Raw genomic sequence first — 23,949 nt, forward strand, 5'->3', positions numbered from 1 at the left:
AATAAATCGTACATTGGATTAATTTTTAATTCAGATTTTGAATTTCAGAATGAAAAAAAAGAAGAAAAAATTATAATAAAGAAAATTCCCCATTATTTCAGCCGGAAGCCGTTGAAATGCGCTCATTCCATGCCAAAATGGTGTACTTCCAGACCTGATGTACTTCTTTCGGCGTATTTTTGTTTGAACAAAAATAAAAGATGAATATTTAAATTTTGGTAGAAAACGTTGGATTTTCCGAAGCGCCTCTCCTAATTAAATGCCTTATAATTCAACGGAATTTAAACCAAAACCAAAGAACGCACTCCATCATTAAAGAAAATTGTGAAGCGATTTCACGTTCAAACGACATGCAGATTGTTATTGGCATTGAGCCAAAGCAAACCAAAGCGAATCTAATCATTTCCAAGAGGATGCTTGCCTGAACTAGCAGTGCAAATTTCGCTAACCGACAATAATTCACACATCGCTTGGTCGCGCTGAAGAAAATGCGTGCATTGTGCGTGTGTTGCGTAAATAAAAGTCCAATCGCTTTAATCAAAATGAGTGACACCAGGAATATCAGAGTGGAGCTAACCAGGCTTGGGTCTTTTTCACTCATTTACTTCCATTTTTCCCTTTTCCTATCTTTCTCTAGTTTTTGTGTGTCTCATTCTCTGTTCCTCTTAGTGCATTTCTAAGGGAGAACACGCGTGAACGTAAGGAAGCCAACGTAAGAGAAAACGAGTAAAAGCTAGAGAAAATGCGAGAGAAACACAAAGAACACGAGACGCAGAGCACGACAGCCTCTGATTTTTCGGAATTGAGTACTATGAAATTCGTAACCGCATTAATTGTCAGAGATTTTGTGTGTATGTAGCCTGAAAATTTGGTTTGCAGATTTAATAATTAACGGAGGAATGAAGGAAAAAGAGAAGAAAAAACGGAATCCAAACTCTCTATATTTTGATTGAATTGAATGCTTCGCTTTTCATAACATCATAAACCGGTAAAAATCTTGACATCAAATCATTAAGCAATTTAATATGTAGCATTTTCCATGAATATGAATGTAATTTTGTGAGTTGCTGTCGCAATCAAGCCATACCACAACCTCGTCCCGGGCCCGACCGCCACCCTTCGAATAATTGCGAAAGATTTCATTTCACTTGCACCCGAGCAGTAGCACATGCCGGAATTTGTGCAGTCATTTGAGCGAACAGTAAATGCATATTATGGCACCATTCGAATGGTCGGTATTCGCAACAGAAGGTGGGCGAGATCGAGAGCTCTCTGCTCTGAGAGAGAGCGCAAGAGAGCGGAAAGGAGAAATGGGCACATTGTTACGTTACAATTACAAATTCTGCAAATGAAATACAATTGAAGCAAGAGAATCAACAAGAAACGATCGAAACAATTGTTTCCTTGTTGCTGCTGCTGAAAGTCAGGCTTGACTAATCAGCACATATTTTGGCACCAGACAACGACTCTCTCTTTGCATCCAATTTCTCTCACTCGCTCGCTCGCTCACGCTCATTCCGAATGTTCAACAATCAAAAATTGTGATGAATTCATTTTCGGTTTGTTTACACACTAAAGTGCTTCAGCCCATTGAGTTTGCATCATCAATATCACATCTCTCTCTCTCTATCTCTATCACTCTGTCTCGAAATATGCAACACATTCAAAGAATTCGCAACCAAGTTCATTTCAAGAATTCAATTATGGTTTTCAAGTCATTTTATCCCCGAACACTTTCTAAAGCATTTGACGATAACTGCACCATATACTATATCATTATTCTAACATCTCTCTCTCTCTCTCTTTCTCTCTCTCTCTCTCTCTCTCTCTCTCTCTCTTCCTTATGTCGAAAATCACGAGAGATGTAAAACCAGTTGCAATTTTGCAATGATGAGAATTTTTTTTCGATCCCAACACTTGGCAATATAATTTTCTATCATTCCGGAAGAGTGTAAATTTAGACACAAGCTAATATGCATTTATGACACAAGAGCAATGAAGAAATTGTATGAGTCGTCAAAATATTTCGAATTGATTCAGATTATAAATAAAATTAACACATCCACACAATTGCATTACAATTTCGTTTTCGTAGTGATCGTAAGCGATTTACACACTGAAATTTACGCTAGTTTTGCTTGAAATTTTAATTCATCACTCGAAATTTGACATTTTGTGTTGATCAACGGCGTGTCATGGAAAAATGACTTTCAAAAGCTTTGATTTAAAGCAAGGGATGAATCCGAGAGTTCTCAAGCGAATCATGAAATAATGAATCTGATGATACTAAATTTAAACTACTGAAAAACCACGAATAATCTACTGAAAGTATCTTTTTGATACTAAAAAGTGCTGAATTCTAATTCGAGAAATTTCTCATTCTAATTTTCAGTAGTGATTCGCCCTTGGTTTTGAAGCTGGTCTCTCTTTCTTTAATACAAAGCAAAAATGAATGAAAATTGACTCATGGAAAATGGTGTGTCATCGACAGTGTGTAAAAAAAAAACAGTGGAAAAAATAGAGCACTCACTATGTCGTACCATTTTGACCGAGCTGTCACAAAGTTGTTGGCAAAAACGATATAATTTAACTAATTCACGGCGATAAATTATGCATAATTAACGAAAAATGGCTAACATTTTTAGCATAATTCTTAGAAAATGCATAAAATATTTGGCGACATTTTTATGTTAAACTCAATTAAACTCATCGAAACCGCGCACATTATTCATCCATACAAAATTTATGTCGCTGCGAGTGTTGAACAAGCTTTGGATAGAAATGAAAGAGAGAGGGTAGACGAAGAGAGGAAGAAACACACATTTTCTATGAAATGGTGCTTTTGGCTATTAACCAACTTTGTATGGCAAAGTCGAGGCGTGCATTGCACTGCACCGGCCAACGAAGAGTGAACAGCACTGAAAAAAGTGTATGTGTGCGCTGTGCGAGCACTCAAAGAGCATAATGGAATAGTAAAGAGTTGAAAATAACATTAATCGAGCTTGAAAAGTGCAATATACACATTTCAGCGTGTTGGACAGTTGACACCAGCTCCGTTTGTTCGTTGTATTATCGTCATACAGTTCAATCGATGTGAAGGAGGGCAAAAGGGTGCCAAGAAATTCGGAGTGAGGAAAATAAGAAGGGAAAAAAAGACAGGAACTGAGGGAAAGAGAGAGAATGAGAGGTAGATGGAGAGAGAGAGAGAGATCTAGGGTAGAGGGAAGAAAAGGAGAGACATTGAGTGTGAGTGAATACACACGAAAAGATGGAAAAGACGACGAAAGAATGAAGCATCTCGGCGAATGAAGCGGACAAAAAATGAATTCGTACGCAAACGGCCAGCAATCAATTGCATCTCGTTTTCGAGCAAAAATCCGTGGCAAATGTGATGCAATCTGTTGTTGCTTTTGTGTTTGTGCAAACGCACCAAGTTGTCGAAAAAGGAACGAAGCCGATTGAAAAAAGCTTTCAAAGTATGTACCATAAGAAATGTGAACGAAACAGAGGAATAAGAACAGTAAAAAGTGGCATAACCACAATACAAATGCTTAGCAAACATCGAATTCGACCATTTTCACAGATAAAATGAGCATCTCGAGCACAATGGCCATTGGCAACATGAATTTATGGCTTTGAATATAAAGATGGTGTTGCATTCGCAAATCGATGCATTTGGATGAGAATACGCACAATGGTTTAACATTGTCACCCATCAGCCACCCATCCCGTTTTGTCGCCGTTTAAATTTCGAATACGTACGGAACAATTGAGTTAAATTATAAACGAACAATAGACACAATGCGATTGCTATCGTTCGGATGCAAACAGCCCCAATGTTGACACCGATCGACAAATGACAATGAATTTCAGCTCTTTCACCGCTTTCACAATTTCCATTTCGATTCAATTCCAAAGTGAATCTTTGAAGAGAAAAAAAGTAAGAAATAAATGTTCATAACGGTTTTTAATGTGCAGCGTAAAAGTTCGATCATTGACATGTTTTTGTTGTCATTACATTGGTGTATGTATTGTGTGTATACACCGCTTTCACGTACATCGATAGGCAATCGATAAATAGTGATCGCATCGCGGCAAAGTGTGGGAGAACGATAAAATGCTCAACTGCATTAATTTCTAATGAAAAATCAACGATACAAAAATGAAGCGTGAAGAGATCGAGCGAGCGCGGGTGAGAGATTGAGAGAGCGCGAGCAAGAGAGAAAATACCAGTGCATCGCTCTCAACAATCAAAAACTCTCATCCTCTCTACCCGTCTACTCTTTGGCTCTTCTGCTCTTTTGACGCATGGAAAAAGGATTCGAAACATACACACGAAATACACACGCAACACACACCATATCGACAAAACGACCAAAGAGTGCAGTGCTTTTCACGTTCCATTAATTAAAATTGAAATGCAACATGACAACAATTTTGTGCTGTTCGGGAAATTAAATTATGAACAACTTTGTCGCTATGCCATTTACTTTTTCTTTTGATATTTGCCGATGGGTGCGGGCGTTGTGTGTGTGATAGTGTAGCGGAGAGAGAGAACGAGAGGATAGAAAGGAATGAGAGAGCAAGAGAGCGACTCGTCCATATTTGTACATTTAGTTATGCAACACATAAAAAAAAGCGACGAGTATAATCACGAGGAATGAGAGATGGAAAGGGACGGTGAAAAGTGAATAGTTGGTGTCGAGGAAGAGAAAAGTCGAAGGGTCGCCAACTCTCTCTCTCTCCCAATTCAGAGACAGTTTTCATAATATGCATCGTTCGTAAATATGGTGTTTCATTTCGGCGTCTCTTTTTCTCACACACTCATGTGTCTCTCGTCAACACACGCACTTCATCGGCCCTATTCCAATTCAACTGTTAATCACAAGTTTTTCTAAAAATGCGCTCGCATGCCTCGCCTATATGTGTGTATTTTTTTTTCCTGTTCTGTTCCTTCCTGCTCGAGTGCAGTTCTCTCTCGATTATTCCTTTATTCAATTACAAAATACCCTTCACGACTAACTCTTTGCTCGATGCACATAAGTATGTGCCACTGTGCAAATTGACCAAATGACGTCTAAATCAAGACGAACAGGGAAAAAAACGTGGCCAAACGATGAAATGCAAAGTGAACAGGAGAGAGAAAAAAAAACCAGCACTCGGTTCGTCCATTGTGAAAGGTACATCGCAAAGGGAACGTCATGTTGAAGTACGCATGCAAACCGAATATTTCCGCAATGGTTTGAGTGCATCGCATGTCATAAGCAGAAATTCAATGCAAATTAAAAGTAAGTGAATAACACTTCAAAGGAGCGACACACAATACCATGAAGAATGGAGACGAGTTGAGAACGTGCACGAGACGGGTGAAAGAAAGAGAACAAAAAGTGCCGAACTGTGAATGCATCATTTAATAATGGCCATTTGAAAGTAAGCGCTCACCTTCCGACCAATCCACAGTGCATACACGCATTGCACAAGAATGCAATTGCGAACAGGTCGCATGAGCATTTCACACCCCGTTGTTCATTTGCACATTTTGATTCCTGATCTTCAAGTGAATATTGTTCGTTACAGAAATTGTTACTCGCTCTCTCAATTTGACCACTTGAGAAGAACGACAACGACGATGACTAGGATGACGATGATGACAACAACATGTGTTCATTTTCAAAATGGCACCAACTCAAATGCACAAATATAATCATTTCTCTGAATAAGCCGAGCAGAACCAGAGCTGGAAAGTCGCGCTACTCATAGTTTGTCCGATGCGCGTGACATACGAAGCCCGAAACGGTGGCAACGATGGAACCAAAGTGAGATAGACGGAGAAATAGAGAAAACTAGCGAGTGAGCAAGAGAGTTGTGTTGCATAATTTATCAAGCAATTCAATAGATGCTGGCATTTTGAATGGATATCCATTTTCGGAATATGTAACTCCGTCAATCTAAATTAATGGCCAATTAAAACTGTGTACGCCCCACCACTGATGAATTTCGTTACTCAAACACACAGCACGCACACAGTGGCCAAACAATTTGCAAACAAAATGATACAATATCGATGAGTTGTTGGCTTTTTCGGTGTTTTTTTTCTTGCTCTGTCTCGTTCTTTCATCCTCTTACCAATGAAACTGTCCAATTTTCTCTGGGATGGAGATTGTTGCGACTTTCTTGGGTTCGTAAGCAGCAATTCGATATTATTTGTCGGTTTTTAATGTTATTTACTTGCAACGTGGCTATATGGCAAAAATGTAAATGATATGTCGATTTGGAGTGTGAGCAAGAATCTCGGAAATTGTGGCGTGTCTCTCTCTCACCACACACATCCACCTGCTCTTCACATGAGTGTAGGACAAAATTGTAACAATTTCATTAAACTACAAATTTATTTGTCGTTTCGATGCGATAATAAACAAGAAAAACTCCATTCGCAGGAGGGGTGGATGGACGGGAGCTGTGAATGTCATTGGAGAGGTGGTGATGCGTGCAAATGGGCTCTCATACACTCTCTCTCTCTCTCTCTCTCTCTCTCTCGCTTTCTATTGCTTCGTTCGCGCGTCAGCTCGTGGAAAGGGCCATAAACAATTTTAAATGCAGTGCACAATGTTTTTGTCGCTTATTAAATTTGTTCGAATGGTAAGCGGAAGATATTTTTGCATACATACATGCATACGAGTACACGCGTAGCAGTACACAGCACACCATTTTACCGAGAAATGGCGATGACAAACTTTATCAAATTATTTCTTGAAACAAGAGGCTGGATGGTCGGGCGGGCGGATGTCTGCACGCGTGTGGCTGAGATTCTGTTGCTACTGCTGCTGCTGTTTCGATGGAAAAAGTTAATTGTTGTTATGTTGATTAAGTTAATTTCATAACGTTTTCATTCAGTCGTCGTCGTCGTCGTCGTCGTCGTCGTCGTCGTGTATCTGTCTCTCTCGTGTGTGTGATTTTTTTTTTGTGTGTTGTTGTTGCTGTTGCTGTTGCTGTTGCTCTCTCACTCTGTGTTTTCTATTATTCATAATTATCGCATGTACACGTAATAAAATGCGTGCACGATAGGAGAATATGGTAATGGTGGGTATATGCCTGTCTGCCACCCCTGGGCCACTGCTATTGTATGTGAGCAAAAGAAAGAGAGAGAGAGTGTGTGAAAAAGCCGCACCAAACTGAATATCGTATTGTCAGAGTCAATTAAAATCGTGCACATTGTCGCAAAAATATGGCCAGGAAAAAAGATACACGGATAGACACACACACACACGCTGTCGAGTACTTTGCTTCGGTTGCGGAAATGCTCAAGTTATTTTTATAGTTGTTTCACTTTTTAAGCATAACCATGTTTCGTTCATTCATTCTTTTTTGCATGTGTGCTCCATGTGTGCTCCATGTGAGTGTTTCTCTCTCTCTCTCTCTCTCGCTCACTTCCTCGCGCTTGCAATGTGTGACGCGTGAAGCGGCTTAAAAACGACATTCGTTTTAATATCATTTATTACATTTGATATGAGACGACAACGACAACGGAGACGATGAGAGTGAATATGAGAATGAGAGGTGATTTGCAGGTAAAATGCCAACTGAGAGCAACGCCATTTGTTTCGGATTTTGTGACCGATAAGATACTCATTTCCCACCACTGCTACCCAATCGTTGCTGCTGTGCCATGCCATTTCCATGAAATTCTATATATGCGCCGACACATTCGTGTGAGAGCTCTTAATGGATAAATATAGTAATCCACATCCATATCTAATAGCTCTGAGGCACGAGCATAACATTCCATACTCTTCTGGCTCTTGTGTTGTTTCCCTTTTTTTTCCTTCTTCTTCTTCTTCTTTTTCTTTAATATTTTGAATTCAAAATGCTGCATTAGCACCTGCTTTACTCGTTTTCTCGTTCACCAATTTTCACTCGCTTGTTATTTACCGTGCGGTTTTTCATTTCTGTTTTTTTTTCTGCATTTTTTACCCTTTCCATCCCATCTCGTTATCTCATGGTTCGTTTTATAAAACGAACACATCCAAACATTTTTCCCATCTTCATCAATTTTGCTATCTTCAACCTGGTCGGGAGATCTTCATGATCTCCACATCTCCTTGGGCTTCTCATCAATTTGATCTCCCTTATCGCCCCCATCTCCCTATCTCCTCAATCTTTCCATCAACCTTATCTTCCAATCTCCTATAGTTTTACCATTTTCCTCCTTTCACCATTCCCTCCCTCTTCACTTCCTCCTTTTTCTCCCTTATTTCACTGTTCTCCTCGAGTGATTCACCCGCATCTCCCCTAATTTCACTCCATCCGATGTGCTATACTCACATCGTCTAAAATTGTCATAATCATGGTAAAATTATTGTCCAATTACTGGTACAAATATTTATCCGAACAAACTGAAAACAATGTGACCACAACAGGCGGCAACAAAGTGTTCAAATCCAGTGTTAAAATTAGTATAGTGTTGTTCTGTGCAACATTGATATTTTTCCTTAAAATTCATTTCAAAATGCGACAGTTTCTCGAGTAGCGTTCGGTTGATTGGTATTTTTTTTTACCATATCCGACGGAAAATAGAAAATAGTTTGGCCAAACAATGTGAAACTGTCGGAAAGCTATGGATTCGGTTTGATTCGGTTGCCGGTGTTCAGTGTACGAAACCGGTGAAATGTTGTGAAAATTGTATCATTGCATAGATTGGCGTAACCATGGCATATAACTGGATTTTAATTATTGCTTTTGCACTTCGTTTCGAAGCGAGATGCGGTGGACAATGCCACACACAGCAATCAACAACGAGATCTCTCTTTCTCTCTCTCTCTCTCTCTCTCTCTCTCTCTCTCTCGTACGCTCGAAACCGATTTCCTTCCGTTTTCGGTATGCAAATCGTTTGGCCGAACCGAAAAGGAAATGCCAATCCGCAATTAACTCAACAAGATTAAATGATTTAAACGAATTTCCCATTAAAAATCATCAGAATTGATGGCATGTCGGGCACTAATCACACACATGCATACAAGCACACATGCACATGTACAATGTACATATGTACAAACAGAGAGAATCGAAATGCAAATGTCGACCGATGCCAGAGATCAAAATGTAGACGAAGCCCGAATCGAGAATCACATCCGTTTAAATCAATCATGTATGGGATTTGGTTTTGAATTATACAGTTCATTGAACTTGATGTTTGACCGTTTAAAACTTGCAAATGCTAAAATATCAACTAAAACTTATCATTTAATTGAATGTATTTTGCAAGCATTACACCATCCAAATGTACATGGAAGTGAAGGCGGCAATGGCTATAAAGGAGAATGACGCTATCTCATCGTCGGTCGGTCGGTTGGTCGGTCAATCGCTGCATCGAAGTGAAAGACAGAGATAGAATTCGAGATAGGAATTTTGGCAAACGATCTGACCTCATGCAACAATGACAATTCGTGTGTTTTGGTCAGATAGTTGTTTCGCTGTATAATTCACAATTAAGAACGTGTGTGTCCGTGTGTGTATTTGGCTGTATGTTTATCGGATGTATATATACAAGCTAAATTGGATATAGCGGAGGCGGCTATGTGCACAATCCGACAATTTAATTTTCATTTGCATAAATTCATCAATGACTGTGACACATTTTCAATCGATTTACATGATTTTTCAATGCTCTCACTCTCTCTCTCTCTCTCTCTCTCTCTCTCTCTCCATCCTGGATGTGATCCATTCATTGGCAAAATGTGTTTTAACAATTGGCCAATTTTGTGCTGGTGTATCAAAAATCGTTGTTTTCTATAATCACATTCTTTCTCTCTGCATCTGTTCCATTCGAACACGTTCAGTTCAGTCGGTCGGTCGGTTCATTCGACATTTTAGCTCGTAGCATATCCACGCTTCGGTCACATCGAATGTCATCGTCGTATGTGTGTGTACAAAGTAGGCATTCATTTAGTATGGGAACGATGACCGTTTGTGTGACAAGCGCACATACATACACCGGCATTACCAAATGCATCACATTCAATTTGAAATCACTTCGTTCGGTGACATAAATGCAATTTGACACATACAAAACACCAATCGAAAACCAATCGATATGCTCGCTATTGCTTGTTTGCACTTCAATTTTCTCGGTCTTACTCACTCTTTTGCCTTTTTTCGTGTCTCTTCGTCTGTGTCTCTTCGCCTGTGTTGAAACACTCCGTTTCTCTCTGCGCCTCACTTTTCCTGCCATGCCTTCAATTTTCCAAATACCAATATCGTATTTCCGATTCTAATCTCGGTTTTCTTTCTGCCCGTTTGCGAAATTCACAACCGAAAAAATCACACACACACACCCAACAAACATTCGAATTTGCTTTTATAGGCATCAATTTGTTTTACGCTTGGTGTAATTTATTTGGATGCTGCTGCTGCTGTGTGTGTGTGAAAATCAGCATAATAACTGTCGATACAATGCGACGATGTTGGCGAGATAGAGAGAGAGAGAGAGAGAGAGGATGAGTGAGGTTGAGATCGGAATGGATTAGATTTATTGCAGATTTCACATGCAAATCTCTGTGATGCGGCTAGAATGTGTATGGTGTGTATGTGTTTTTTTCTTCCTCGGTTGTATTTTGCCATAAGATAAAGGAATGAATTATTGTCTAAGCCAATAATATATTATTTTAAATCGTATACCGAATGTTTCATTGGCTGGGCTTGAATTTGTCTTTATTTTTTATTTTTTCGTTCGGTTGCTTTTGAACCGCGTTTCATTTGAAGTGGCATAAATTTCCGCATCGAGACATGCCACATGAATAATGGTGGCGTTCAAAATGATTTCATAATGCTTATAAATTACAAAATAATAGGAGAGAGTGAGCGGGGGAAAACGAAAACAACACCAGCAACGAAACATGAATGCAAAAAAAGAATGTGAACGCCGAACGAAAATTATGTCGGAATAAAAAGGGCGAATGAAAGGAAAAGAGTCGACGCAGCGAGCAGAGAAAATCGGAATTCCGGTTTGTGTGTAGCGTTTTTCGCGATTTAGTGTCGCGCGCGCTCGCATAGATCCGGAGGATGCCATCGTTTGCCGTTTGATTATCAAGGGAGAGAAAAAAGAGCAATTCAAATAGTCAAACTGTATCAAGCGGATAGCAAATGTCATCTAATCACAGCCGTAATAAATCTCAGCGAATCGCGTCTTTTTTTTCTGCGCTGATTTTTTTTCTCTTTTGCCTGGTTCGCCTTCTGTGGCGTCAGCGACGGTAGTGGTAACCGTATTTTGGCCAATTTTCTACGCATCTTTGATAATTTGACTAGATGTGGGTCAAAATCGCATAAGTTCCATAAAAAGAAAAAAAATATATACGAGAATATCTTGTCTTATGGCATAACAAGATCGAGACTAGGGCGAAAATATGACGACCGACGAAATTTCTCGGTGCGTCAAAATTTATGTAGTGGAAACAATAATGTCAACGTTAGTTCGCTGAGGCCAATCTCTCTCTCTCTCTCTCTCTCTCTCTCTCTCTCTCTCTCTCTTCGGCCGGAAATCACCTTGTTTAGCTTGAAACAAATGTGCGACGTGGTCCTGGGTGTTTTTTTTTTCATTCTTCTCTCGAACTTCAAATCAAAATGTTTTCCCATTGAAGTGAAAAACAAAAACGACCGCAGCTTTTTGCCCCGAAACCAAACGAGACGCGTTCCAAAGAACGGCAAATTCTTCGATGGCATCATTATCCAAGCAAATCTACCTGTTCGGAATGCGTGAGTGGTATATACCATCGGTAGATGATTATAGCAAGCACTTTATTGCGACTATCGATAATTTTGAGGCTAAAGAAGAGGTGGCAGCAGAGGAGACGGTGGTGGATGTGGTGGTAGTGGAGAGGGAGAGGGCTTAGGAATGCTTTTATCTTTGACAAATCTATCGGTTGAATATTGTGAGTAGCGTGTGGCGTGAAATGATTGTGACAATGCTGGTGATGGTTCCAACCATAGCACATGCTTTGAATATTTCCGCTGGAATTATCGATAATATGTATTAATTGCATCTAATCCATTTGAATGTTCGGATGAATGGGGAAAACGTGCGTGAGTGAATTTGAAGGAGAAAAAAAACGCGCGATAAAGCCGTCGAAGCAAGGGTAGAGGCTGGATTTTATGACATCGAGGCCACAAATCAATTAATTTTCGTTAAGTGCATGCGAATCAAAAGTGACGTCTATTTATTTTGTGTCACCATCCTTTCGGAGATGATTGCTTATGTTTCCATTCGAGCGATTTTTTTTCGGGAGAAATGGTTTAATTCGCCTTCGACCCCCTCGATATGGATTGTGTTTGAAAAAAGGTGGGAACATAGAACACAAGAGCGACGAAAAGAAGAAGAAAAAACTCCACTTGATGAACATCTTGTTCCAGCTTCCATCCAACTTGTATTGGAGTCCCCCAATTTTTTGTTAATGAAAAAAGTGGAAAAATTGAAATTGAGGCACGCATATTTGTGTGTTCCGCTTGAAATACATCATGATTGATGTATTGGATGAAAGGGATCTCGCGTCCCCAATACACCGTCCTTTACACATGCTTTCAAACACACAATCAAATGATCCGTGTCGAAAGTGCTGTCGAGAACTTACCCGAAATGTATGAAATATACACTGTATATGGGTACCGAACGGTTGCTACCAATGGCGTTTGTTCAATATTTGTTTTTACAATCAACACCAACATCAACAAACGAATGTGTTTATTAGTTTGGAATAAAATTGCATAAAATGTCCTTCGATTACACGAAAACCATATCGAAAGTTTCGTGTCATGATATGTTGATGTAGTGTTTTCGTCAGTGTTAAACATGCATCGCATCAAATGAATTATGGTGTGTCTCGTACCAATTGATTCACAGAAAGACAATATAAGATAGAAAGACTATGCTCATCTCGAGATGAGAAAAACCGAGCAAGAGCAAGAAGACAAACTGAGAATTAGATAGACACACACACACACACACACAGAGAGAGAGAGAGAGAGAGAGAGAGAGAGAGAGAGACGATAACATCGAAAGTGAGAGAAAAGAAGAAATAGAGCCAAAAACACTACAATTACAAAACTTCCGAGCACAACAAATCGCAAGCCTTGTCGCAAGCTTGTCGTGAGATCGAGTAATGCTGGTTTAGCTTCTGCAGATTGTGTAGCGAGCACATCATTCGGGCACGGTGGAATGTAACGAAAATAGATAGGACTGTCTTGTGGATCATCATTCAAATGGATACGCATAAAGTGGGAAATCTCAATTGGGAAATGATTGCGAGCAATTTTCGTATGCTGGCACAGTCTAACTCCCAGGCCGTGTTTATGTGTGTTTGTGTGCAAGATAGAGAGCGTAAAGAGTGACAAAGAAAGAGAGAAAAGGAGCGAACTGAACATGGTTCAGTTTGAGCAATTTTGATGGGTAAAGTAAATAAATCACACACAAAGAAATGATTAATGCTGCTACTGCCAGTATTGTGTGTGTATTTGTGAGCTTTAGTGTTCAGTCTATATGCATGCCGAATTAACGTCGCCTTGGCAAATGCTACAAACAGCAAACAGCTTGCTGTCGTACTGCCGTTATGTTCATTTTGGGCAAATGTTTCGTTCATCTTCAAATTGATTACTTGGCTATCGAAACAGTACTGCTTCTGCTGCCTTATTGAAGACTACTACCAAGTCTTGACTGCTACTGTTACCGATGACTATACTGCCCTTGAAATACTTTTTTCGTTTCTCTCGCTCGCTCTCTTTTTCGCTTACACCCAAGTGAATAGTCTTGTTCTTGCAAACAGAAACACACAAACCCATATCCATACACATCGATTCCGGCATGAATGTTTGTGTTTTTGTGTATGTGAGTGTGATACATCAAATATAATTTACTCTTAATATGTCAACAATACACCAGTAATATATACAGTATTTTATTTGTGAGTTGATTGCATTAGGAAGGAAATTGAGAAAACATTGGGCACAGGAACACTTTAGCTGCTCGATGGAGCAGTGCGTAATACCACGTTCATCGTTTTACCGTGCAATGCAATACCGAACCGAAGCCATATCGGTTCATTGGAATGTGTGTATATATATATATATTTTTTTTTTGTTCGTTTCAACATTCGATGCTGTAATCGCATTTCAGATGGGGTCTCGTAATGCGATGTTTGTCAATCTCTCTCACTCTCCCTTTCTCTCATTCGTTTTCGTTTCGCATTTGGAAATTCGATGTCATTCGGGGAGGGAGGGGTGAGATGCGATCATGTATGCCATTTAATCAAACCTTTGTCGATATGGAATACTCATTTCAAATCGTGTGTTTGTGTGTGTCACCTTAACTCCAACCATCGTCATTTGTTCGAACCAAAGCCGAGTCTGAAATATGAATTTCAATATATGTGTGTGTGTGTTTGTCGTGCATGCATCGACACTGCACATATCTGGTGTTTGTGTGTGTGTGTGTGTCTCGCAAATCTCATTGATTTTTCTCTCTTCTCTTTTATCTCAAATTTTTTCTCTCAAGTTTTAACTCGTTCTTCGAACAAGAACTTTCAATATTGGTATCGTCGAAGAAAAGTTTGCCGTTTCGTGTCCCATCTTCATGTGTTCACTTCGTGTTTCTTGTTGGCTGTGTTTTTTGTTGTTGTTGCTTGTTTCTTTCTCCATCATCATCATCAACATCATCTTCTTCTTATTCCATCTATTATAAAATATACATATAGAGAGATATTGTGCTTATTCACTTCAATGTACACTGATGGCATCGTGTCTTTGATGCCAGGCCTCTCTTTTTTTTCTCTATCTCTCTTTCTCTCTCGATTCCCCACGGTACACATGCTTTGCATTTTATACATGTTGTAGATGTGTGTGTGTGTTATTCACATCTATGCAGAATAGATGAAAAAATCCATTGGTTCATAGATTATATGTCAAAATTCAATTTTAAACTTATTCTCATAAATTTAAGTTGTGAATTCTCTTACGAATTTCCTCTTGATTTGTCCCGCCACCCTTCACCATCCGCCTCCTCCTCTCTTTCGCTCTCACGCGCCCCGTCGGTTTCGAGCGCGAGCGATTGGCGCTGTTCGTCTTTGTCAGGTCCAATTTTATGTTCAGTGTGAGTTTAGTTCTTTCTTTTTTCTTCCACCGCCGTCACTTTTTATGTACGCTGCAGCTTTAAGTCAAAAATCGGTAATTTTTCCCCGTTTTTTTCCTCTACTCATCTTCTTCTTCTTCGTTTTAGTACAAGTAAGGAAGAAGAAAAAAATCCGATTTTTTTGTATTTACATTAAGTTTGCCAAGGCACTTTGGCCTCCCCCGGTTGTTGTTGTTATTTTTGCCCGTTTTTTCGCTTAGCTTTGGTGTTGCTGCAGTTCAATTGGGGTTCGTCGTATAGTTTTTTTTTTACTTTGGCCAAATGCAAAAATAAATACGAAATAATGCGCTGAAACTTTTTTACCGCTTCGTGTGTGTGTGTGTGTGTGTGTGTGTGTGTGTGCTTTTTTCAAACTCAACGTTGCGTGTTGCTTATGTGCATTTTTTCTTCTTCTTTTCTACCATCTCTCTGTCGTTTGATAAATAATTAAATTCGAAAAAAGGGCACAGAGAAAACATCCACACACACAACAAATATAAATCTCATTGCAAGAACACCGAGCGGGTGAAAAAGAATGCAGCAACGGCGATGGCGGCGGCGACAAAAAAGTTAAGTTAAAATCAACAAAAATGTCAAATGGTTACACACCGATGCCAATGCAGATACTCTAGATCATACTGCTGCTGATGCAGCTCAAACTATGGCGATTCTAACGCTGTTATTTGTCGTAAAATTTTGTGGGCTACTGCCGTTGGTGGTGCTCACGGATTTTAGCGTTCTCTCGCTCACAAACAAACCATCGATAAACATTTTACAGCCTTTTCAGCCACACAGCTTCGGCGGCCATCGAATCTGACGATTTCGTTTTAAGTCAATAGAAATGCACATGGTCAGTCGATTTGCGTAAAAATTACTCTGGTTTTTTTTTGTTTCTACGTCGGCAAATGGTTTCGTAATTTAACGATATGATGAGGATTAAGTTTCATTTTCGCGGTTTTTCCGAGATTTTCACCAAACATCAACTGGCTTTTACAGGAAAAAAAACCCACATAAATTGTCAGACTATCAAAAATTCATTTTTTGCGAGAGCAAAAAGAGTAGCTACAATCAGAGTAGTGGGTGGTAGTAAATTCAACGCAAAATCAACAATTATTCTGAGTTCTGGCATAAAATCTTCCATATTGTACCATTTTGAACGTCGTACACAAATAAAACCATAAATATATGGATGGCAAATGCAAGTTCATGAATTTATTGGTGTGAAACATTGTGACTGAATTTTCACATAGGAGAAATACACACACAGTTTGAAAACAAAGGCAGCGAGAGAGAGAAATCTGGTTAAAGTGCTTAAAATTTGGTTTGTGTGCTTTAAAAATGTGGCGTAAATCTGGAAATCGGTAAGCAATTTTTATAGCACACTTTTCGATTATCTTTTCTCTGGCGTTGCTTGCATGTATGCATGTTGTTATTTTGTTGTATCGAGCATCGTGAGCAAAAGCTAACAAAAACATCCGGTACCAAGGAGAAGGGAGAAGAGGAGAAGAGAAGAGAGAACGGACAAGAGCCGAAGCAAAGGCAAAACTCTTGCTGCACGAGCGAAAGAATGGGCCATAGAAAGAGTGAGATCGAAAACCAGGGCGACAGAGATATAGTGTTAAAAAGTAAGAGCAAGAGTGAGGTAAAGTGAAAGGGTGCACAGCACACACGCGCACACATCTCTAGCTCTCTTGTCGGTGCGACTTTTACATACTTTATTCTGTGTGAGCAATAAATTAATTTAAAACTTTTTGATAGTTTTGGCAATTTTTGCCTTGTAAGAGATTTTGCTGTATTGGAACGGGGCAATGTCGAAGGAGTACACGCGAGGGTGTTTGACAGGAATCTTCGTAAACTTAATTCGAATGAAGGAGCTGTGGAGAACGGGGAGCGGTTTGAGACGAGAACGAAGATGAAAAAGGCAAGAAAGAGTTTGACATGGAAGGGTGCAAACGAACGACGACATCCGAAGCGAGCAGAAGAGAGGACGGAGCGATCGAGAGAGTTGCAGCACATTGAAAATTTTATGTCGTTGGCTGTTCATAATGTGTATTTATGTTTGGATCGTAACTCGTGTAATATATTTATCTTTGAAATGTAACATGCCCATTCCAAATTGTGTGTGAGTGTTGCATTCCACCAGCCACTATTTGGTGTGTTGTGTGTATATATATGGCACTGCAACGGCATGGAAACACTGCGCCTAAACACGTCGCCTGCTCTATTCATTTCATCTGCATATTATGTGCATGGATTCAACTTTATCTTATGATCGGATGAACACGCGCGAACCAAACAAACGACCAACCGACCGAGTTCGCCATTTTCTGTCCCTTGTCGCAACACTTCTTCTTTCCCCCGTATCACACAAATCTTGTTCGTCTGTCTCTGGTTTGTTGGCTCTCTGCTATTGCTGCTGCACGTTTCACACGATGCACAAACTGTCATAAGTAGTTTGCATTTCGATTCGAACGAAAATCTCAACCAGATTCCAAACACTAAGCAACATTGAACGAATCAAGAAAAATGAACATACACACGAGAAACAAACAGCGACCGAGCCGAACTTTACTTTGTGTGCATATGAGTCCGACCGATCTCATTCCAATGTAAGTGCACATTACGAGCGAATAAAAAAAAGCAACAAGAATGACAGCAACAACAACGCCCAAACGAACATGACGAACGAAATCGAGTTATATGCAAATTGCATTTGACGATGACGATTATGGGTGTGCGTGTGTTTGTTTAAATGTGCACTGCTACATAAACTATTCGCCCCGAAAGTGCATCAAAAAACGAGCGTGAGTGAGCACAAAAGAAAGAAAGCACAAACACTGCATAAAAACACAAGACGAACATCGAAACGATTTACTTGTAAGAAAAACCCATTTTCATAGCGCATTTTAGGGGAGTGAGAGTGTTTGTTGAGCGCGTTAAAATGATGGTATCTGTGTATGTGTGCATCACTAGCTGCTGCTGTTGCTCGCGAATTCCGAAAATAAAATTGCAAAACAAAGCGACAACGAATGGCATTGTGGGATTTAACATCGAACACAGATGGTATTTGCCTGTGTCCCGCTCTCTCTCTCTCTCTCTCGCTCTATTTCTTGACAAAACTTTGTTACATTGGCATTCTTTGCGCGAAGGCACTTCACTAGCACTAAAATTAGTTTCGATTTATACCCAGTAAACACACGATTTTCAGGCTGATGCCATTGTCGTCATCGTCGTTGTCGTTGTAGTCTGCTGTTGCTTGTGTCTCTTTGTATGCACTTTGTTATTATTTGGCGCTTGCCCGTGCTTTGAATGCATCTTGTTGTCGATCAACAACGTTTCGTTGACGCGCTTTTGTCATTATTCACTTTCGCCCTCCCAGTGCCTCTCTCTGACTCTCTCTATCTCTTTCTCATTCTCTCTTTTTCTGACTATCTATCTCTAATTCATGCAAACACACTGTCGTTATCTCTTTCTCTAATTCACTCATTCCCATTTTCCCTTCGCCGTTTTCCAGCTCAACCAATTGTACCACATGTTGACACGTTCCACGCAATATTTCTGACATTTGTGTGAGTTTTTTTGTTGGCAAATACACCAGATTTACCATAATCACAGTTGTGGTTTAAGTGAATCATTGATTTCGATGATTGATCCGAGGCTTCGGATTCCGAGTTACTTTTCGCTCTTCGATCACACATATTACTTTTCCGTACACAACGTGTCAAGGGAAAGTATAGGAATTGGTCCCAAAAACTTTTTCGCAAAATTAGCTTAGATCATCATAAAAACTCATAAACTCACTTTTTGAGACACTTTTCCGTTCGTGTGCCGTCGTCGTCGTCGTCGTAGCTGTTCGTTAACACGATAACTCAAAAAATAATTGAGATAATCAAAATCTGGAAATTCCAAAAGTTTTGTATTCGAAAAACTTAGTTTAAGTTCGAAGATGAGCCATTTTCGATTTGACCAAGAGCTGTTGAACAAAGTACTTAAATGCAAACTTCATGTCAGATAATGGAATTGTAGGTGCACATTGATATTAATATTCAAAATATCATTTTGTTTTATCTTCATTTGATACACGTCACAATATCTGCTCGCCGATAACAAGAAAAAATTTCGCTTCACTTTTTGCTCAAGCTATAAGGCAGATTTTTTGTTTACTGATAAATTTGTACAAGAATAATTCAAACACAAAAAATCTGCTCCAAACATTGTACATAACATTTTTTATTCCACATCAAAGTCTCATTCAATTCAAAGAAGTGTGGTTATGTGTTTGTAATGCATTTTATCCATTTTGACATGATTACAACATAACCTCACTCACGGGTACCTCGTTAATCGATTCTGTTTGGCTTCAAACTTTCTGAGGTTTCATTTTTTGGAGAAAAAATAAGATTCTGAAAGTTTCATGTTGATCACATTTGCAGAAGTTTGATTTTTTGTCCTCAAATTTTGTCGACATTTTCTTGGAAAAAATTGGGCGCCAAAAACCAAACTTCTGCAAATGCGATCAACATGAAACTTTCAGAATCTTATTTTTTCTCAAAAAAATGAAACCTCAGAAAGTTTAAAGCCAATGAAAATCGGTTTACGGGTACCTCTCATACAAAATTGTCGAAGTTTTAGTTAAAGTGACCGATTTTTCACTTTATTTTCATTATTATATTTTCACTGTCTTCATTTCACTAAATTAACGAAAAATAACCAAAAGTACCTACGGACAACGCAGGCCAACGGTACGGAAAAGTTCGGAATTACCAATGTAATTCTTTTTATTTTCCGTATGCGAATGCACTTTGCATGAATGTATTGGCCAAGTTTTGACACTCTACGGTTGATCCATTTATTACAATTTAATTCGTCGCATAAATATAATAAAGTTCCATTCGGATTTTGTCGGTGCAAAACTATTGTACAATGGCTTAGGTGCCGTCATCCATAGTTGCGACCTGCAAAATACACTTGAGGTATTTCATATACTATCCGATTTGTGCTATGTTATTTTATTCTCGACAAACCTTTCATCCCGCTGCCACCACCACCACCCGGCAGTCAATCTACCTCAACGTCTCGAACGGGTCAATCTGCAGCACTCGAGGCAAGAGTTGACGCGGTCGGAACATTTAATGGCACTGCACACACTGAGTATGTATCAATTATTATTTGCGGCTATGTAAAGTACTCTCGTAACTTAAAGCTCTCTCTCGTTCACTCGTTTGCTCTGAATAACAATAAAATGAAGAGAAGAAAAAAGTTCTATCGCCGTAACCGAACAAAAAAAACTTTACACTTTTCTTCTTTTATTTGCTGTTGCCCGCCGCATCTTCTTTATTCCACATTCCAAACCGCATTCATTCGTTTTCGCTCTCTTCTTTTCCGATTGCAACAATAAAGAAAACGACGATTCAATTACGAAAGTTTTTGGTATGTGTGTATGAATGCATGCAACGAAATATGAGAGATGGAACTTTTTCCAGACAGTTCCACCTCAGCTACACAGTTGAACGAAACAGAATAGAAGAGAAAAGCGCGTTTTCCGTCGATAATTGTTCTTCTCATGGTATTCTTGGCGAGACCATTCGACCGGTCACAAAGCAATGGATCAAGTTATTCGGAATATGGTATTTTGCACTTTTCGCGAATCAAGACGAGAAACAAGTATGCCAACAATGCGCAAGAGATGTATTTTTCAATTGTTTGATGTCGAGTGAGAGATAGAGTATAGGAGAGTGATTGTGTTTACGGTTCGTTTCTCTTACTTTGATGATCTTGCCACTTTTCGTCTCTTAGCCACCCGCGTCATTCTTCTGCATCAATGGAAGAGTTTCTTAGACGAAGTAGTAATTTTTCTACCTAGACCTAGAGTCCATTGGAACTTCTTGTAGAGATTCGAAACTGGGTATTGGCCAGAGCTAAAAAACGGCGCTGAGCTAAGCTCATTCAAATCAGTACGCAGCTTTCGTTCTCCGCCAATTCGAAGGTGAAAATCATTCATCGACATTAGAACGACTCACATTGGACGGAGCATAGCAAAATTACCAGTCGACACCGTAAGACAATGAAATGTGATTTTGGAGTAAGACAAGTAATTTACATGCAATTTTGTTATTTAAAACGATGTTCAAGCTTGAGCTAGTATTTTGTGGCCGTTTCTCATCACTTCGGGCAGAAAGAAAGACAAAGAATGGAAGTTGAGTCTCTGAGCACCCACTCGACTCAATTCGATATTCATAGCGGTTTTCGCATTTTTTTCTTTCTATTTTGCTTTGTGTGTGTGTGTGTTGCCCAACGATAGAAAAAAGCAGGGACAAAAAGATATTCTCGAGGTTTTTTTTCTTCATCTGTTGTTGTTGTCACCGAGCTAATAATGTTATGTGCTCATCCAGTGGCAAGATAGGATGACAATAATATATTCGTACCGCTTCGCTTTTATACATATTTTTTTTTTTTTTTGGCTCATTCAGAAATAAATTGCAAAATAAGTACATTGCAGCGTGTGTTGTCGCGCGCGCGTTTATGTGTGTGTGTTTTTTTGCGCTCCCTTTGATATTCCTTTCATTGTTGGTTTTTGTGTGTCTCCTTAAAATTCATGCATTATTTTGACATTGCCATCAAAACATTGTGAATACACAATTTCAAGCGCGTCGCTGCCGTTGCGATGTCAAAGAAATCGGGGTTGAAAAGAAGAAGAAAATAAGAAGACCGTTGTGTGTGTGTGGTGGAATGTTTTCGTAGCTGCTGGTGTTATTTCGACGTTAAGTCGAGAGAAACAGAGAGAGCGAGAAAAAAAGCCATCTTTTGCATATGAAAATGTTAACGAATCGCTTTCGGTGAGCGTTTTGTAACTGGATTATGAAAGTGGATAAACACGACCAAGGAATTTTTATAACGCTCCATTTTTGTTTGTTTGTGCATAAATTATTGGACTGCGCGCTGACTTGGGATTGAGGGAACGCGAGCGCTTTTTTCGGCTCCTTTTCTGTGTGTGTATGTGTAGATTTACTCCATAGTTTGACTGTTTCTTTTTTTTGTTCATTCTCGTTTAAGTATTCTTTTCTTTTTCTCTCGAAACTCATATGCTCATTCTTTTTTCTCGGTCGGGTACTAAAAGCTTAAAGTGTGCATTCTTGGTGCATTGCGTATAGGGAATAACATTAGACCGGAAAAAAAATCAAATGAAAAAAAAAACGCCGAAATTCCATACACAACACAAATGCTCGATACGAACTGGTCTCTCTCGCTCAGCAGGAGCAAGAAAGCTATTTTTCGGTTGGAATTGAGACGAGTTGGAAGAGATGAGAGAAAAAAAAAGCCAAACTTTTGTTAATAAAATCATTGTTTGGTGTGTGTATGTGCTGGCTGATGATAATATTCAAGCCATTGCCACTCTGTTTTTTTTTTATGAAGGGGCGGGTGAAGCAGGGTTCGTACAATGAAATTGCCGTTGTATAGAGCACTATAGAAAATTAGTCGTTACACATGTAAAACACTGGATAAACATAAATATCAAATTGAGCCAAACAAAACTTTCTCCATTCGCAAACATGTTCGTTGTGAAAATAATCAGCACACAAACGATGGACCACCAAATAAATGCAAATATGCAAACTAGCAACAGCAAAAAAAAGTATAACCCAGCTCGTTTTGAAAGCGATACAAAACAATCTTTTGTTGTCAAACTCTCTCTCTCTCTCTGTTTTGCTTACTGCTGCGGCCACAAACACAAAACGTGTGGATGCAATTACAGTTTAACCTTCAGATAATTCGCATATTCACTACACTGTGATTACTCAGACAGACAGACATGCACACACTCTCGCTCTCTCTAATCTCGGTTGTCATAAATGCACGCAACACGTTGTATGTTGAACACAAATGAAAATCGACAATCATAAAGAGTGAAAAAAAACAAGCGGCCCCAAACCTTAACATATGCATTTAACTTATGTACTGTCACGTCAGAGTTCAACGAATCACTTCGAACGTGGAATTGGCATATACATTCTACTGCCGGCCGGCCGGGTTTGTGTGCGAGAGCACAAGCCTAGTTTTCGGTTGGCTTGTCAATTCCAGTCGATATATGTGTGCGGCCAAACTACACACACTTAACGATAAGTCGTTATCATAAAATTAATGTGCATTCATTCACTTCGGTGGTGTATAGACGGCAGTTTGGTTGCACGCTCGCTCTCTCTCTCTCTCTCTCTCTCCCTGGCTGTGTGCTAATCCCAAACCAATCCGTGCACATTGTATCACATTTTATCAAGCGAAACCCACAGAAGTTCGACTCATTTTATCACCATGCACTCAATGCACACTACTCTTACACTGTAGACTACATTATATTGCGAGAGAAAAAAATACACACAGACATACAACATAACCGCTGAGATTTAAGAGGTAAAAAGTTTTTATTTCACACTGCAAAACAATAACTATTTTGGTTGGTGAAAATGAACGCAAAGGAAAAGAAGAAGAGAAAAGTCGTGAAATTTTGCAGTTTTTTTTATACCTTGCCATTTAAGTGTGAAATGTTATTGTTTTTTAGAACATTTTTATAGTTTCTGTAGTTTTTAAACGCTTTTGTTTTAATTTTCATGCTTTTATCTCATTTAGTAGTTGTTTCGTCAATTTTTTCAACTCATTTGCGCGATTTCCGTAGCCCGTTAGTAGCCATTCATCCGTTTGCAACTCAATTGCACCGTTATAACGATGATCAATAATATGTCATCGGCAAATGGTCGGTCGAACTTAAGTTGTGGTTGTCGCATCCAAATCGTACATGGTTGTCGAGG

The 23,949-nt window shown here is 39.3% G+C and overlaps 1 protein-coding gene across 5 annotated transcripts in view; it reads right to left on the reverse strand.

Annotated features, from left to right (window-relative positions):
- The window catches only part of LOC129574279 (Krueppel-like factor luna), a 462,889-nt gene that overhangs the window by 4,604 nt on the left and 434,336 nt on the right, over window positions 1-23,949 (reverse strand). The gene's annotated exons all lie outside the window — the stretch shown is intronic.

This window comes from Sitodiplosis mosellana, unplaced genomic scaffold (genome assembly GCF_009176505.1).
Source record: "Sitodiplosis mosellana isolate CC-2019 unplaced genomic scaffold, AAFC_SMos_1.0 Smas_scaffold_6162, whole genome shotgun sequence".
In the NCBI taxonomy this organism is placed as follows: Eukaryota; Metazoa; Arthropoda; class Insecta; order Diptera; family Cecidomyiidae; genus Sitodiplosis; species Sitodiplosis mosellana.